Here is a 15403-nt window from a genome sequence, read left to right as displayed (position 1 = left end):
CTTATTTTAGTCAGAATTGTCCATTTTAGTCTAGTTTTAGTCAAAGATTGTATTTAGCTAAACCCATTTTACAATTCAAACAAGGTTATCTTATTATTATATTATTGTTACCTTATAGACTCAAGAATACATTCATTCCAGATACAGAAGACTCTAATTTGAGTTTACAACATAGTTATTTTTCCACATTTCTCCATCTTTTTCTTTTTCCACGACACATTCGGAAAGTGTATCCAAATATCTAAAGACTAAACTGGTTTAAAGACTAAACCAGAGGAAACTACTGAAAAAATGGACATTAAGGATCTTTATTATAACATTTCGTCTCATTTTTATCACCCAGTTTTTATCACTGTGAATTGTGAGAACTGAATGTAGATTCAGTTTTTCAATGCAATGATTCAAATTAAACAATACAAATTCAAATTATGTGATTCAGATTCAGTTTTTTAATGCAATTATTCAAGTTGAGCAATTCAAATTCAAATATAAATTATTCAAATTCAGTTTCTAGTGGCACATATTTCTGCCCATACATTTTGGTCAACGAAAATGAAGACACATTTTAGCAGTTTTTATTTTGTAATATACATTTTAGTCTCGTTTTTATTCCTCTATGATATATCATCATTTATTTAATCATCGTTATCGTCACATGACCAGCATTTTCGTTGCGTCTCGTCTCGTTTTCCTCAGATGATAAAGGTTCGTTGACGACGATATTTAGTCATAATTTTCGTTGACGAAAGCAACTTTAGTTCATACAAACGGCTGCTTGTCAATCATACTAGACATAGATTTGTTTAGCGGACTGTAAATGTTACAGGTCCAGGTCGAAGACCCATAGACAGATAAGGTATTGCTACCGGAAAGGCCTGTTAAAACAGGAGTAATAGACAGAGACGATCACACGTGTTTCTCCAGTCAGCCTTCCTTAATAGAATAAGGCATATTTATTTCAGCCTGAATTATTATTGTCTTTTTATCTCTTGCTTGTTCTTTTCTTTTTTTTTCAATAAATCAAAAATAACATAGTCACAATTCTTCTTTTCTCTTCATTACATCATCTCACAATTCACATCTTAGTTAACTGTTAAATTCAATTGCATCTGTTCACGAAAACATGAAAAAATACTGGGAGTGTCCCTTTAAGTGTCTGTCATATAGACAGTAGTGCACAATGCCATAAATATCTTATCATAGGCCTGTAACATACAAACATACTTGGCTGGTATGTTTGTGCATGACTAAGTTCAATTTATGGCTCTGGAAAAACGTTTTTATCTGAACTGCTTAAAGTGCATTAAAATAAAGAAACACATTTTACATTCAAAATACTGTCATCAAAAATCGTTTTTAACACTTCTTCAATTAATTAATTAATTAATTCAAAGAATGTTCTGGAACCCAAAAACGAGGTCTGCACTTACACAGACAGAGGTGGGGAACCACCATTTTAGGCAGCAGCAAACTAAACAGAACATAAATGGACTGGACCTGGTCACAAAGTCACTCAAATCAACACATTAGCTTCACAAAAATCGATCCCACAGGGAAACAATAACTTTAGCAACAACTGTAGGCAGTTTAAGACACTTTGGTCATGTACAAACCTGTTAAAACAGGAGTAATAGACAGAGACGATCACACGTGTTTCTCCAGTCAGCCTTCCTTAATAGAATGAGGAAGTACTCAGTCCGTCCAGCAGGTGGTCTCTGAGAGAGCTGTGAATCGTCTTACTGCCCACTAGTGGTGGCACACTAGGATTGTCCCACTGTTCCGTGTTTTTGAAAGAGCTTGAAAGTAATAATTGTCCATGTTGCTTCAAGCAGAAATGTACTCTTTTTACAGAAAATATAATCTTTCACAATAAAACAAAAATAAACAACAAAAAATGTGACCATACATTTTGTGTGCGTCACACGCTCCCTGACAAAAGAAAAGTGGCTCCAGACATTCAACTCTTAAACTATTAAATTCAAAATATCAAAAATACCCAAAAGTAAGTGCAGGGTCAGTATCCAAACAAAAACAAAGAAATCAAAGGTAAGTGGGAGTGAGTGTTTGTGTCTGTGTATGTGTGTATGTTTCCTTCCATAGGTTCAAGGTAAGTAGTGTATACAGGTAGGTTTGTGTAAATGTAGGTATTTGAGGTTTGCGTTTGTTAATCAGTAAACAAAGCGTGGTACACTGTATGGCATGGTCGAGGGGTAAGGAAGCATATGATATGGTAAGGGATATGGCAGTGTGTTGAAGGGGGTGTGATATGTCATGGGATGTGGCCCAATGTTCCAGAATGGCATGGTTGGTGTCTCATAAGCACCCACTGTGTTGACCATGGGTCGGGATTGGTAGGAGGGCTGGCCCAATGAGTCGTAGGTGAACATCTGGGTAGGCCTTCTGTCACGAGTGGACCTCCGTGGTTGTGGACTACTGGGTTGCTCACAGGTGAGTTGCACAGGGATTATCTGAGGTTCTTCTGGCTCTTCCCTTTGCCGGTGTGCATCTTCCTGTTCCATATCTGGTATTGCATCACCCGGTAACTGCTCCTCTTCTCTGTTCTCTCCCACAGGCATTTCCGCCCTCCTTTCCCGGATAGGATATCCTCTGGTTTCTCTTTCAGGTATCAGTGGTCTGGTTTGTTCAGTGTTCATTACACGTTCAGTGTGTCTCTGAGGTTCACTACTGGGCTGCGCTTGAGAATTCTCAAGTTCTCTCCTCATTGGCACCCTTAGCCAGTATGTTGGCCCCTCATCATCTGAATCTGAGGACTCACTGCTCAGTCTTCCTTCATTCTGTCTTCTTGGATCAGACTGTCTGCTCCTTGTTCTTGGCCTGGTCTGGGGTTCAGGTAGGTCTCTAGGTAAGTTTTTCTTCTTTCCAGGTTGTGGCTGCGGGGGTAAGTCTACAGGTAAGTCATTGACCACGTGGAGTAGGTTACGATGCAGTGTTCTGATCCTGTTTCCACCTGTTTCTGGCGTAACCCTGTAAACAGGTCCATCAGCAATTCTCTCTTTCACAATATGAACTGTGTTCTCCCAGTACGACCTCAATTTACCGGGTCCTCCTCTCTCACTCAGATTCCGCACAAGGACACGGTCACCTGGTTCAAGGACAACGCCCTTCATGTGGCGGTCATAGTATTTCTTTCCCCGAGCGCTTGACTGTTGACTATTCTCAGAGGCCAGTCGGTAAGCTTCTTTCATCCTTTGAGCCCACTTCTCAGCATAGCCTCTTGGAGAGGTGGCTTCCTCTTCAGTCGCCAGGCCAAATATCATGTCCACAGGCAGGCGTGGATGACGTCCAAACATCAGGTAGAAAGGTGAAAACCCTGTTGCCTCATGCCTGGTGCAATTATAAGCGTGTACGACCTGCGGCAAGTGGTCTCTCCATCTCTCCTTCTCCTTTTCTCCAAGGGTTCTGAGCATTTGGAGTATGGTCCTGTTGAATCTTTCCGCTGGATTACCCTGAGGATGGTAGGGTGTGGTCCTGGAATGACCAACTCCACTGAGTTGTTGCAGGGTCTTGAAGAGTTCATTCTCAAATTCGCGACCAAGGTCATGGTGCAGTTTAAACGGGTAAGAGAATCGTGGGATAAAATCCTCAAAGAGTTTCTCTGCAGCAGTCTTTCCAGATTTATTCCGGGTGGCGTAGGCTTGAGCGTACCGTGTAAAATGGTCCACAACGACCAGAATGTATTCAAAGCCTCCCTTGCTTGGCTCCAAGTGAAGGTAGTCGATGGAAACTAACTCTAGGGGAGTGGTGGAGGTAATACATCGCATTGGCGCTCTGATATGGGAAACCGGCTTCTTCTGCTTTATGCAGGGACACTTCCTGGTGACATAAGCTTCAACATCTTGCTTCATGTATGGCCAATAGAACCGGTCCCTGGCTAGGCCCAAGACCCTTTCTGTTCCCATGTGGCCCATGTCATCGTGGAGATGTCGTAACACCAGAGGTCGGTACTGGTCAGGCAAGACGAGCTGTCTCCTCTGGCTTGTTTTCCGATACAGCAAATCATCTTCCAGATGAAGTTTCTCCCATTGGTGTAGCAGCTTTGTTGCAAGACCACTGACTCCTTTCCTCATGTCACCTGTCAGTGTGTTGGTAGTCTCTTTCAGCTTGATGACTTGACTGATGGCAGGGTCATCTCGTTGCGATTTAACAAGCTCATCAAGGGGGATGGTTGGGAGCAGCCCTGATGGCTGTGGGACTGAGCTATCTTGCGACAGGTTCAGGACAGCGACATATGCAACATCATTCTGCTTAGCAGCTTGACTGCCTTCCCATATTGCCAAAATGGTGTCTCTGGACAGCTCCTCTGTGCATGAGTCGACGTAGTTGTCAATGTCTAGTGGCAGCCTAGACAAAGTATCTGCATCTACATTAACCTTCCCCGGGCGGTACTTGACTTCAAACCGGAAGTCCGCCAGCTCGCCGACCCATCGATGGCCGACAGCGTTGAGCTTAGCAGTGCTTAACACGTAGGTCAATGGGTTGTTATCTGTGTACACCACGAAGTGGGGTGCATAGAAGAGGTAGTCTCTGAACTTTTCGCATACGGACCACTTTAAAGCCAGGAATTCAAGTTTCCCTGAATGAAGGTTGTAATTCCGCTCTGCAGGCGTCAGCGTCCTGGACCCGTATGCAATGACTCTGAGCTTTCCTCCCTGGCGCTGGTAGAGCACTGCACCTAGACCTTGTTGCGACGCGTCTGTGTGCAACTCATAAGGGAGTTCAAAATCCGGGTACGCTAGCACTGGTGGATTGGAGAGGATGTGAATGAGTTGGTTGAGGGTCCTTTGGTGCTCTTCAGTCCACTGTACTGGGGTTCTAGATGACAGCTGGGCGCCTTTACCCTTTTTCTGTCTGGGCTGAGAAACAGGGGTGACAGGGTTTTTGGACTGCAAGAGGTCATACATCGGCTTGGCGATTCTAGAAAAATCTTGAATGTAAGTCCTGTAGTAGCTCAAGAACCCTAGCAGTTTACGGACTCCTCCGACAGTGTTTGGAGTTTTACTGCTCAGGGCCTGGATGGCCTCAAGATCCTTGGGGTCTAGCCGCACTCCGTCAGCCGAGATCAGCTTTCCGACGTAACGGACCTCTTTTCTGAAGAGCTCACACTTGGTTGGCCTGAGCTTTACGCCGTGGCGTTGGAGAGCCCTCAGCACCTGTCTCAGTGACTCAACGTGATCTTCAAAGGTCTTGCTGTAACAGAGGACGTCGTCCAAGTATGGGATGCAACATTCGTCTCGCAGGGAGTCCAGCATTTCCTCCATGCTTCTTTGAAAAGCCGCTGGAGCGTTTGAAAGCCCAAAGGGGATGCGCACCCACTCGTACAAGCCCCATGGAGTGATAAAGGCTGTCATATGTCGTGACCCCTCAGCAATGAAGCCTTGGTGATAAGCTTTTCCCTGATCCAAAATCGAGAACAGGTTGTACCCACCCAGCGTGTCAATGAGATCTTGAATACGGGGAAGTGGGTGTCTATCTGGGACTGTCTTTTGGTTCAGGAGCCTGTAATCAATACATAGCCGCAGGCTTCCATCCTTCTTGCGGACACAAACCACTGGGGCAGAGTATGGAGATTTGGACTTTACAATCCATTTCTTCGCCAGTAAGTCTTGGATGTACTCCTTAACTTCCTTGTACAGTGGTTTGGGAACTGCTGCATAGCTTCTCTGTACTGGGATGTCATCCTTCAGGGTGATGCCCATTTGGAGGCTTGGGATGCACCCCATGTCATTTTCATCTTGAGCAAACGCACGTGACTCCTCATAGAGCATTTGTTTTGCTGTTGCTTGATGCTCGTCGCTTAGATGACTAAGGTCGATAGGGGGAGACCACAGCATGGATGGTTGCTCCTTTTGGTGACTGTTATCCTCATAGATAGGGACAGGTGAGTCCACCTTGTTGATCTCGACTCTGTCCATCTGATCCGTCTCCACTATCTTGTCGATCGACTGGATACTGCCCAACGTTGTGAAGTTGTTCAGTGACACATTGTGTTGGGTGTGGTTACCCACCGGAATCTCAATATAGGGCTGCCTGACGTGATGGACTTCGACCAAGCCATCACCAATATCCAGCTCCTCCAGTCTCAGGTCTGGATGGTTGACCTCGAACAGAGCAACAGAGGAGGTGAATTCAGCAGGCACTCTGCACTTGACGCGGGCAACTTGGCCTGGGCGGACAGTGATGTCTTGACGGCCAACTCTCACTACAGTATGATGCTGGTTGGATTCTTTGGTCTGTATCAGGTTCACAATTGTCTCTGCTTGATCATTTTCCAGCTGCATGGCCTCTCTCAGCAACTTTCCAATAACAGCAACAACTTCTATGTCACCCTCCTGTCCTAGGATGAGCTCTTGAATGACGTTGAAGCCCAATATCGGTGTCACAAGGCTTACACGGCTGACCAGGAAGGGTACTCTGATGGCGAGATTTGGATCATCGTTGCCGGGTAGGTTAAAGGTGAGTTCCACCCATCCATCATATGGGATCTGTCCTCCATTGGCTGCGGTGAGATCCAATCCTCTGTTTCCTATGAGTTCACTGAGAGGGCGCACTTCTTGTTGAGGTAGGTATTTGTGTTTCCATGGCTTGTCGATAATACTGACTTGGGCCCCAGAGTCTAGCAGAACATTCACAGTATATCCATTTAGACTGCATTTCAATAAGCATTTCTTCCCAATTAACTTAGCTACTCTCTGTGAAGGGGTCTTATCATTGGCCGATGAGTGGGAAGGGGTGGCAAGATGGTGATTGACATGCACAGGTGCTGGTTTGGTACTGTCTGGATGGGACTGAAAGTTGGTGCCGGTCACAGGTGGTCCCAGTGCTGCGACCGGGGGGAGTTTCCCGACGGCTTAGGTCTCTTTAGGCACCCGACAGCACGGTGTCCCTCTTCTCCACAAGCGAAACAGTGTTTGCAGTTGGGACGGCCATCTGCAACACAGTTAGGGCAGCCATATGGTCTCTCTTTCTTAACATGTCGACTTTGACTTTGTTTATTGGAGCACTCGCAGGTGGACTCGGGCTGAGGCTTCGGTGTTGACGTCTTTGCTTCAGTTTTTGACTGTAGTGAGGATACGACTTCAGCCAGAGCCTGTACTTGAGCGCTTAGCTGCTGGATAAGGTCATCCTTGGCCTTCGTGTCAGAGCCAGGCTTTGTTTCGGTCACCTCACTTGTGGTGACTTCACTACTGTGGGCTTGAGCTGTCTTGGGGCGAGCGCTACGTCCCAAACGTCGCTTCCTCTCACTTTCTTCACTCGTGGTTTTGATGACTTGTCTTAGGAGTGCATCGTCTGTGACTGCAGGGTCTGATAGGAGGGGCTTTAACTCCCGTCTGAGGTCATCATGCTTCTCATTCAGGCCCTGATAGACCGTGCGAAGGAAGACATTCTGTGCCGTTTGTGCTTCGTACTTGATTTCAGAGTCTGTCTGCTTTGACCTGAAGATCACTTTTTGTTTGAGCCCCATCATCCTGTAGAGAAACTGCTGTGGCGTTTCCTGCTCATTTTGTTTGGCACTTATTAGTTCCTGGAACAGCTCAGTGCTGCTCTTCTCTCCGAAGTGGGATTGGAGGAAGCTCTTCAGCTCGGCTATGGTCATGTCATCCTTGCTGGAGAGCATATCCTTGAAGTTCCCAGGCTTTATAATGCGAAACACTGCTCGTATGATTTCACCCTCAGTGTGCATTTCCCTCAGTCCTTGATCAATCTGCTTGCTGATATTGCTGTACGTTATATCAGATGCACTATCGCCAATCTGCCCACCATGTACCTTGAATTCCTTCTTCTGGAGAAATGGGAGGTCTTTAAGGGCAATCATGCTTTCAGTACGGTGAGTGGGATGTTGTTCAGGATTAGGATGGGGGAATGGTATGACAGGTGAACTGTGAGAATGGGGAGTGTGTTGTCTATCAGTTGTGGTGTGTGAACTGCGGGCCTGGTGAGAATCAGTGGGCTGGGTATTGGTAGTGGTGTATGGACTGGCATGTGTGAACTGGTGTGAATGTGTCGGGTGAGTGTTAGTTAAGGTGTATGGAGGATTGTGTGTAGACTGGTGAGAAGTAGAGGGTGGAGTGGTTGGTAAGGTGTGTGAAGCAGGTGAACCCTGTTTAACCCGTTGGCGCAAATCATCATAAGTAGACATTAGCTTGCTTATTTGCAATTCAAGGGCCTCTGTTTGAGAAACTACATCAACTGGGTCAGTGTCGGAGTGTGCATCTGTGACACATGTGGTAACATGTGTGTTAGTGTGCACATTAACATCAGAAACATCATCCGCTAAAACAACAGGTACATCAACATCTGCTGTGGCAGCATCACTCTTACTTTGTAAAGCAATAAGTTCAATAACTTTTAGCAAATCACTTAACTTTGACACGCCAGAGTCATCTGACTCTAGCAGATCGGTACTCTCCATGTAGGCACACACAAAATCAAAACAACCCTCTTCATCCTGTTTGACCAACTTAGCTTGAGCAGGTTCTTCTGAGACCAACGTGGCAAGCTTTAGCAGTTCCTCTGATGAAAGGTTGAACAGTTTCTTCTTTATGGTCCAAGTCAGCTTCTTCCTCTCGTTGTCTGCCATTGCGAACATCAATCAGACACCCTCAGCTCGTGAAGTCCTCGCTCTGGCAACAGTCAGACGCCCTCGACTCTCACAGCTCCTCACTCTGATGATGCAGCACCTTGGCCCACAGGTTCAGGAATCACTAGACCGGCGTCCTACTCCGACCACCAGGTGGCGCCGATCCCGGACGAGCCCCCACAAATCTGTTACAGGTCCAGGTCGAAGACCCATAGACAGATAAGGTATTGCTACCGGAAAGGCCTGTTAAAACAGGAGTAATAGACAGAGACGATCACACGTGTTTCTCCAGTCAGCCTTCCTTAATAGAATAAGGCATATTTATTTCAGCCTGAATTATTATTGTCTTTTTATCTCTTGCTTGTTCTTTTCTTTTTTTTTCAATAAATCAAAAATAACATAGTCACAATTCTTCTTTTCTCTTCATTACATCATCTCACAATTCACATCTTAGTTAACTGTTAAATTCAATTGCATCTGTTCACGAAAACATGAAAAAATACTGGGAGTGTCCCTTTAAGTGTCTGTCATATAGACAGTAGTGCACAATGCCATAAATATCTTATCATAGGCCTGTAACATACAAACATACTTGGCTGGTATGTTTGTGCATGACTAAGTTCAATTTATGGCTCTGGAAAAACGTTTTTATCTGAACTGCTTAAAGTGCATTAAAATAAAGAAACACATTTTACATTCAAAATACTGTCATCAAAAATCGTTTTTAACACTTCTTCAATTAATTAATTAATTAATTCAAAGAATGTTCTGGAACCCAAAAACGAGGTCTGCACTTACACAGACAGAGGTGGGGAACCACCATTTTAGGCAGCAGCAAACTAAACAGAACATAAATGGACTGGACCTGGTCACAAAGTCACTCAAATCAACACATTAGCTTCACAAAAATCGATCCCACAGGGAAACAATAACTTTAGCAACAACTGTAGGCAGTTTAAGACACTTTGGTCATGTACAAACCTGTTAAAACAGGAGTAATAGACAGAGACGATCACACGTGTTTCTCCAGTCAGCCTTCCTTAATAGAATGAGGAAGTACTCAGTCCGTCCAGCAGGTGGTCTCTGAGAGAGCTGTGAATCGTCTTACTGCCCACTAGTGGTGGCACACTAGGATTGTCCCACTGTTCCGTGTTTTTGAAAGAGCTTGAAAGTAATAATTGTCCATGTTGCTTCAAGCAGAAATGTACTCTTTTTACAGAAAATATAATCTTTCACAATAAAACAAAAATAAACAACAAAAAATGTGACCATACATTTTGTGTGCGTCACATAAACATGTTTATTTCTGCTCCAAAGTTGGAAGTTTTAACTTTTACAGCCTCTAGTGGTCAGTGGAGGAACTGCAACCGATCTTATTTCCATGCTAGTGTTGCTACCGCCACACATGGAAGAAACTGATATTACACTAACTCTCAAAACACTGATTTCTACTCTTTCTCTTGCTGTTTCTAGCTTATTATGGGATATTTTAACCTCCAACCTGACGCTCCTTTAAATCAAAACGACTAACGCTGCTGATGACAGCAGAATAAATGTGACAGGTTTTACCGTCAACGTCGGGGTCACAAAGAGATTTCAGCGAGTTTTACCGCCGTCCTCTCCCCGACCGTTATCAGTAAAGCAGTAAATGCAGATTCAAGTCCAACAGTTTCATTTCAAGTGAGGCGAAAATAAAGCAATAACATCCACAAACCGTCCAATGACCCACAAACACGAATAATGTAGCCGTCGGACGACTGCGGAGGGAAACGAGCTCCTAGTTAAATCCACATATTTACACGGTTAATATTCTCTGTCCTGCTCAAGTAAACAAACTAATACATGAAAAATGTTTTGTAGGCTTAAATGAATAAAAACGGATGTTTCTTAACGAGGGAAATGAGGCTGATGAGCAAAAAATAAATCATTCACTCTCTTGGCAACGGAAAAAAGAAGGAGAATCTTTTGTTATTTAAATTTTGCATGCCGTCTCCACTCTTTCTGTCTTGTGATTTATAATAACAGTAAAATATTCATAGATGACAAAGAGGCGTCTGTTTGTGATCGCTGGTTGGGGGGGGGGAGCTTTAATCACGACTTCCTAACTGCTTCCTCTCACGACACGTCGCAGGCACAAGCAGAAGCAGCTCCGACGCGTCGCTAATGGAGGAAGCAGCGGGAACGAGCCCGGGCTCCACGTTTACCGCCGCTCTCAGCCGAGTCACTGGCTTGAATAATTGTTTGAGTGTCAGACTCGTTTACATATTGAGTGCATTCCTCAGGGACGTGGAAAAAAATGTTAAAAACAGCACGTGTGGGCGGGCAATTTAAGCTAAAAGCCGCGGCGCCGTCCCTCGCATGCGCAATTAGCTCCTTTTAGAGCCCGAGCAAACCGTCCAGCCGTCACGGCTGCTGCAGGAGCAGGAGACGTGCGCACCTGAACCTCCGTCAGCGCACCTGAACCTCCGTCAGTGCACCTGAACCTCCACCTGAACCTCCGTCAGCACACCTGAACCTCCGTCAGTGCACCTGAACCTCCATCAGCACACCTGAACCTCCGTCAGCACACCTGGACCTCCGTCAGCACACCTGAACCTCCGTCAGTGCACCTGGACCTCCGTCAGCGCACCTGAACCTCCATCAGCACACCTGGACCTCCGTCAGCGCACCTGAACCTCCATCAGCACACCTGGACCTCCGCCAGCGCACCTGGACCTCCGTCAGTGCACCTGGACCTCCGTCAGTGCACCTGGACCTCCGTCAGTGCACCTGAACCTCCGCCAGCGCACCTGTACCTCCGTCAGCGCACCTGTACCTCCGTCAGCGCACCTGAACCTCCGTCAGTGCACCTGGACCTCCGTCAGTGCACCTGAACCTCCGCCAGCACACCTGAACCTCCGCCAGCGCACCTGGACCACTTTTTTCTCAACATTTCGACTTTTTTCTCGACATTTCAACTTTTTTCTCGAAATTTAGATTTTTTTCTCAACATTTCGACTTTTTTCTCGAAATTTTGATTTTTTTCTCAACATTTCGACTTTTTTCTCGACATTTCGACTCTGTTTTTCAAAATGCATAATGAAAAAAAAAATCTTCCCCCCGTTATAACTAATGTAGATAAACGCTTATACAAGACTTTTCATTTTTTCCAGACATATTTGTTTTTTGTGTTTTCTGAACCTCCGTCAGCTGAACCTCCGTCACCTGAACCTCCGTCTGACACTGAAACAACTAACCCTAACCCTAACCCTTTTCCACCAAACCGGTTCCAGGCAAGTTCTGGTCCAGTGCTGGTTCTGGTTCAACTAGGAACCAGCTGAGAAAAGGTTTGTTTTTCCACAGCTCGGGTGCTAAGGGGAGCCACGTCATTACGTCTCTGCAAACATCAGTTACGTTGCTGCGTTTGTGTGAAAGTTGCCAGGACTAGAACCGAAACCAGCACTAGAGCTGAAACCAGGAAACCAGGACCAGGACTCGCCGTGACCCGGGTTCCACCTGCTGTCTGACCAGTAAATAGTCAGGACGATCAATCAGTCAGACGGATCAATATTTACGCACGTCACCCTTCCATCGATAAACGGAGCAAAAATGGGACCAAAAGGAAAGAGTTACAGCTCTGATTCTAACGTTTGGTCTTTTATCTCCGGGAGATTCTCACAACATTTGTTTCAAATGTCAGCAAATACGATGTAATCTGTGGAAGCTGGTGGAGCCGCCGTCTCCATGGAGACGGCGTCATCAGAGCACGTCCAATCATCCTGGACTTCCTTCAACTAAATATCTCAAAAACAAAGAACGTGCATGTGGACTTCAGGAGACTCACCAATGACAAGGAACAACTCAGCATCAACGGTCCGGCAGTGGAATGTGTGGATTATAGACATTATTATAGACAGAAAACTGTCTTTTGTAGAAAACTGTACGGCCGTCTATAAAAAGACAAACCAACATCTCCACTGCTTCAGGAAGCCGTCATCTTTTCACGCTGATAAAAAGCTGCTCACCATGTTCTATAGATGTTTTATTGAATCTATAATCTCTTTCAGCTTAGTGTCCTGTCCTGTCTCATCCACTACACGGCCAATTCCACTATCCCTAGGTGTAAAATGCCTTTGTGCAAAACTAAAAAGGTATAAGTGTATTCCTTCAAATTCAGATATTCATTCTTATGCCACAAGGTACAAAGATGATTTTAATTTACCGTTTTGTAGAATATGTAAACATCAATCTTTCCCCCACTTGTGGAATTCACTCAATAAATCTCTTAAATCATCACCATCCTTGCCAATAATCAAAAAACATTTAAAGAACTTTCTTATTGTTTAATCTTTGTAGTGTTTATCATTTTATCTGAGTTACATTTTCTTTTGTTTTTTTTACTCCCCTTTGTGTAGCTTTTGTTTAGTTTTTTATTCATATATGTAAAGGATTCTATAGAAGCCACCAGGCTTCTTCCTTTCCTTGCATGTTATTTCAACGTTTTTACATTTATTGTTCAATTTGTCTTATATTGCTAAAGAAAAAATAAATAAAATAAAAACTAAACTAAACTCAGCTATTAATGACGTTAATAGGACATGATTTCCCATCATCTCAGTGGCGCCACCGAGGGGGGGCCAGGGGTGGCCACGGCCCCCCTACAAATTTGCTGGCCCCCCCACTGGCCTCAATAAAAAAAAAACAACACTTGCCGGTCAAATAGATTCTATCGTCAGTTATGTTTCATAGTTTCATCCCAAATCATTTAGGCCAAATGCATACAGTATCAGTAGGCGTTTCTCTAAGTATTTCTGAGTCTGTAAACTACAACAGTATAATAAAATCCTGTAATGATGGCTTTTAGTTTTGGTTCCACCCCAAGAATTTAAGTGGCCCCCTCTGGCCCCCCCAATGAAACATTCATAGGGATTTTCCTGTCACTGTCACTGTACTGTATGGTGTTGTTGTAAGTTTCTACTTATTACCTGCAAACAAATCTACCTGCCGCATGAGGCTCTTTAGCGCCGCCCTAGTGGCTCCCTGGAGCTTTTTCAAAAATGTTTGAGCTTTTTTTTCCTTTTTTTTTCTTTTTTTCTTCTTTTTTTCCTTTTTTTCTATTTTTCAAATTTTTTCTCTTTTTTTCTTTTTTCTCTATTTTCTTCTTTTTTCCTTTTTCTTCTTTTCTTTTCCTCTTTTCTTTTTTTCTTCTTTTTTCCTTTACTTTTTAATCTCGTGATTTCGACTTTTTTCTCAACATTTCGACTTTTTTCATCCGGCCATCCCTATGAAACATTTTTGGCCCCTGTTCCATCTAGGCATTTGTTTTGTTTTTCTGTCAATGTTTTGTTATTCTCCTGATTTTCTTGTGTCACTGTCACTGTACTGTGTGGTTGTTGTAAGTTTCTACTTTTTACCTGCAAACAAATCAACCTTCGGTTATCGGGGGGCTAAGAGCTGAGACCCGTCGCTACAATAACTAACAGAAGGAGGTTTCCTCTAAATCTGCTTAGTAAAATCTTCATGGTAAAGCTATTTATTTTCACTATCCCCTCCTCCAAGACCCCCCCCCCTCGACGGGCTCATAACTTCACTTATTGTATTGTTTTCTTCGTGTCTTTAAAAACTAGCTGCCCTTAAAGTGACACCAGCGTGATGGGAGTTAAATCCTTCTATGTAAAACTGGAAATAATCAACAACGAAAACGTTCAAACATGGAAAAATCTGCTAAATGCAGAAAAAAACCCAGCAGATTCATTCAATTCATCAGCGGATCAGAGGAAGCGGATTATCGCCGCTAATCACGTTTCCTTCTTTGTGCAGATCCTCAGATTTGCTTGAGTTGCATCTTTTCACTGGAGGCGTGTTCAGATCGTATTGGCTAATTAGAGCCGAGAAAAACCCAGAAAAGGGTCTGAAATCAGTTTTCTGGCCTTTCTGAAGAGTAGTTTATCTCTGTTTTTCCTTGAATTAGAACGTTGTGTTGCAGAACAGAACAGCCGGAACAACGAGGCCTGAAACCTGCTGGACCGGCCGCCCTTAACCCTGGTGCTGTCTTAGGGTCAAGGAAGGAGGAAGGGAGGGAAGAAAGAAGGAAGGAAGGAAGGAAGGAAGGAAGGAAGGAAGGAAGGAAGGAAGGAAGGAAGGAAGGAAGGAAGGAAGGAAGGAAGGAAAGAAGGAAGGAAGGAAGGAAGGAAGGAAGGAAGGAAGGAAGGAAGGAAGGAAGGAAGGAAGGAAGGAAGGAAGGAGGAAGGAAGGAAGGAAGGAAGGAAGGAAGGAAGGAAGGAAGGAAGGAAGGAAGGAAGGAAGGAAGGAAGGAAGGGAGAAAAGAAGGAGGAAGGAAAGAAGGAAGGAAGGAAGGAAGGAAGGAAGGAAGGAAGGAAGGAAGGAAGGAAGGAAGGAAGGAAGGAAGGAAGGAAGGAAGGAAGGAAGGAAGGAAGGAAAGAAGGAAGGAAGGAAGGAAGGAAGGAAGGAAGGAAGGAAGGAAGGGAGAAAAGAAGGAGGAAGGAAAGAAGGAAGGAAGGAAGGAAGGAAGGAAGGAAGGAAGGAAGGGAGGAAGGGAGAAAAGAAGGAAAGAAGGGAGAAAAGAAGGGAGGAAGGGAGGAAAGAAGGGAGGAAGGAAGGAAAGAAGGAAGGAAGGAAGGAAAGAAGGGAGGAAAGAAGGAAGGAAGAAAAGTAGGAAGGAAGGAAGGAAGGAAGGAAGGAAGGAAGGAAGGAAGGAAGGAAGGAAGGAAGGAGGAAGGAAGGAAGGAGGAAGGAAGGGAGAAAAGAAGGAAAGAAGGAAAGAAGGGGAAAAAGAAGGAAAGATGGGAGGAAGGAAAAAAGGGA

The sequence above is a fragment of the Cololabis saira genome, chromosome 10, assembly GCF_033807715.1.
Source record: "Cololabis saira isolate AMF1-May2022 chromosome 10, fColSai1.1, whole genome shotgun sequence".
NCBI lineage: Eukaryota > Metazoa > Chordata > Actinopteri > Beloniformes > Belonidae > Cololabis > Cololabis saira.
The sequence above is the reverse complement of the archived record's forward strand: the minus strand, read 5'-3'. Positions refer to the sequence as shown.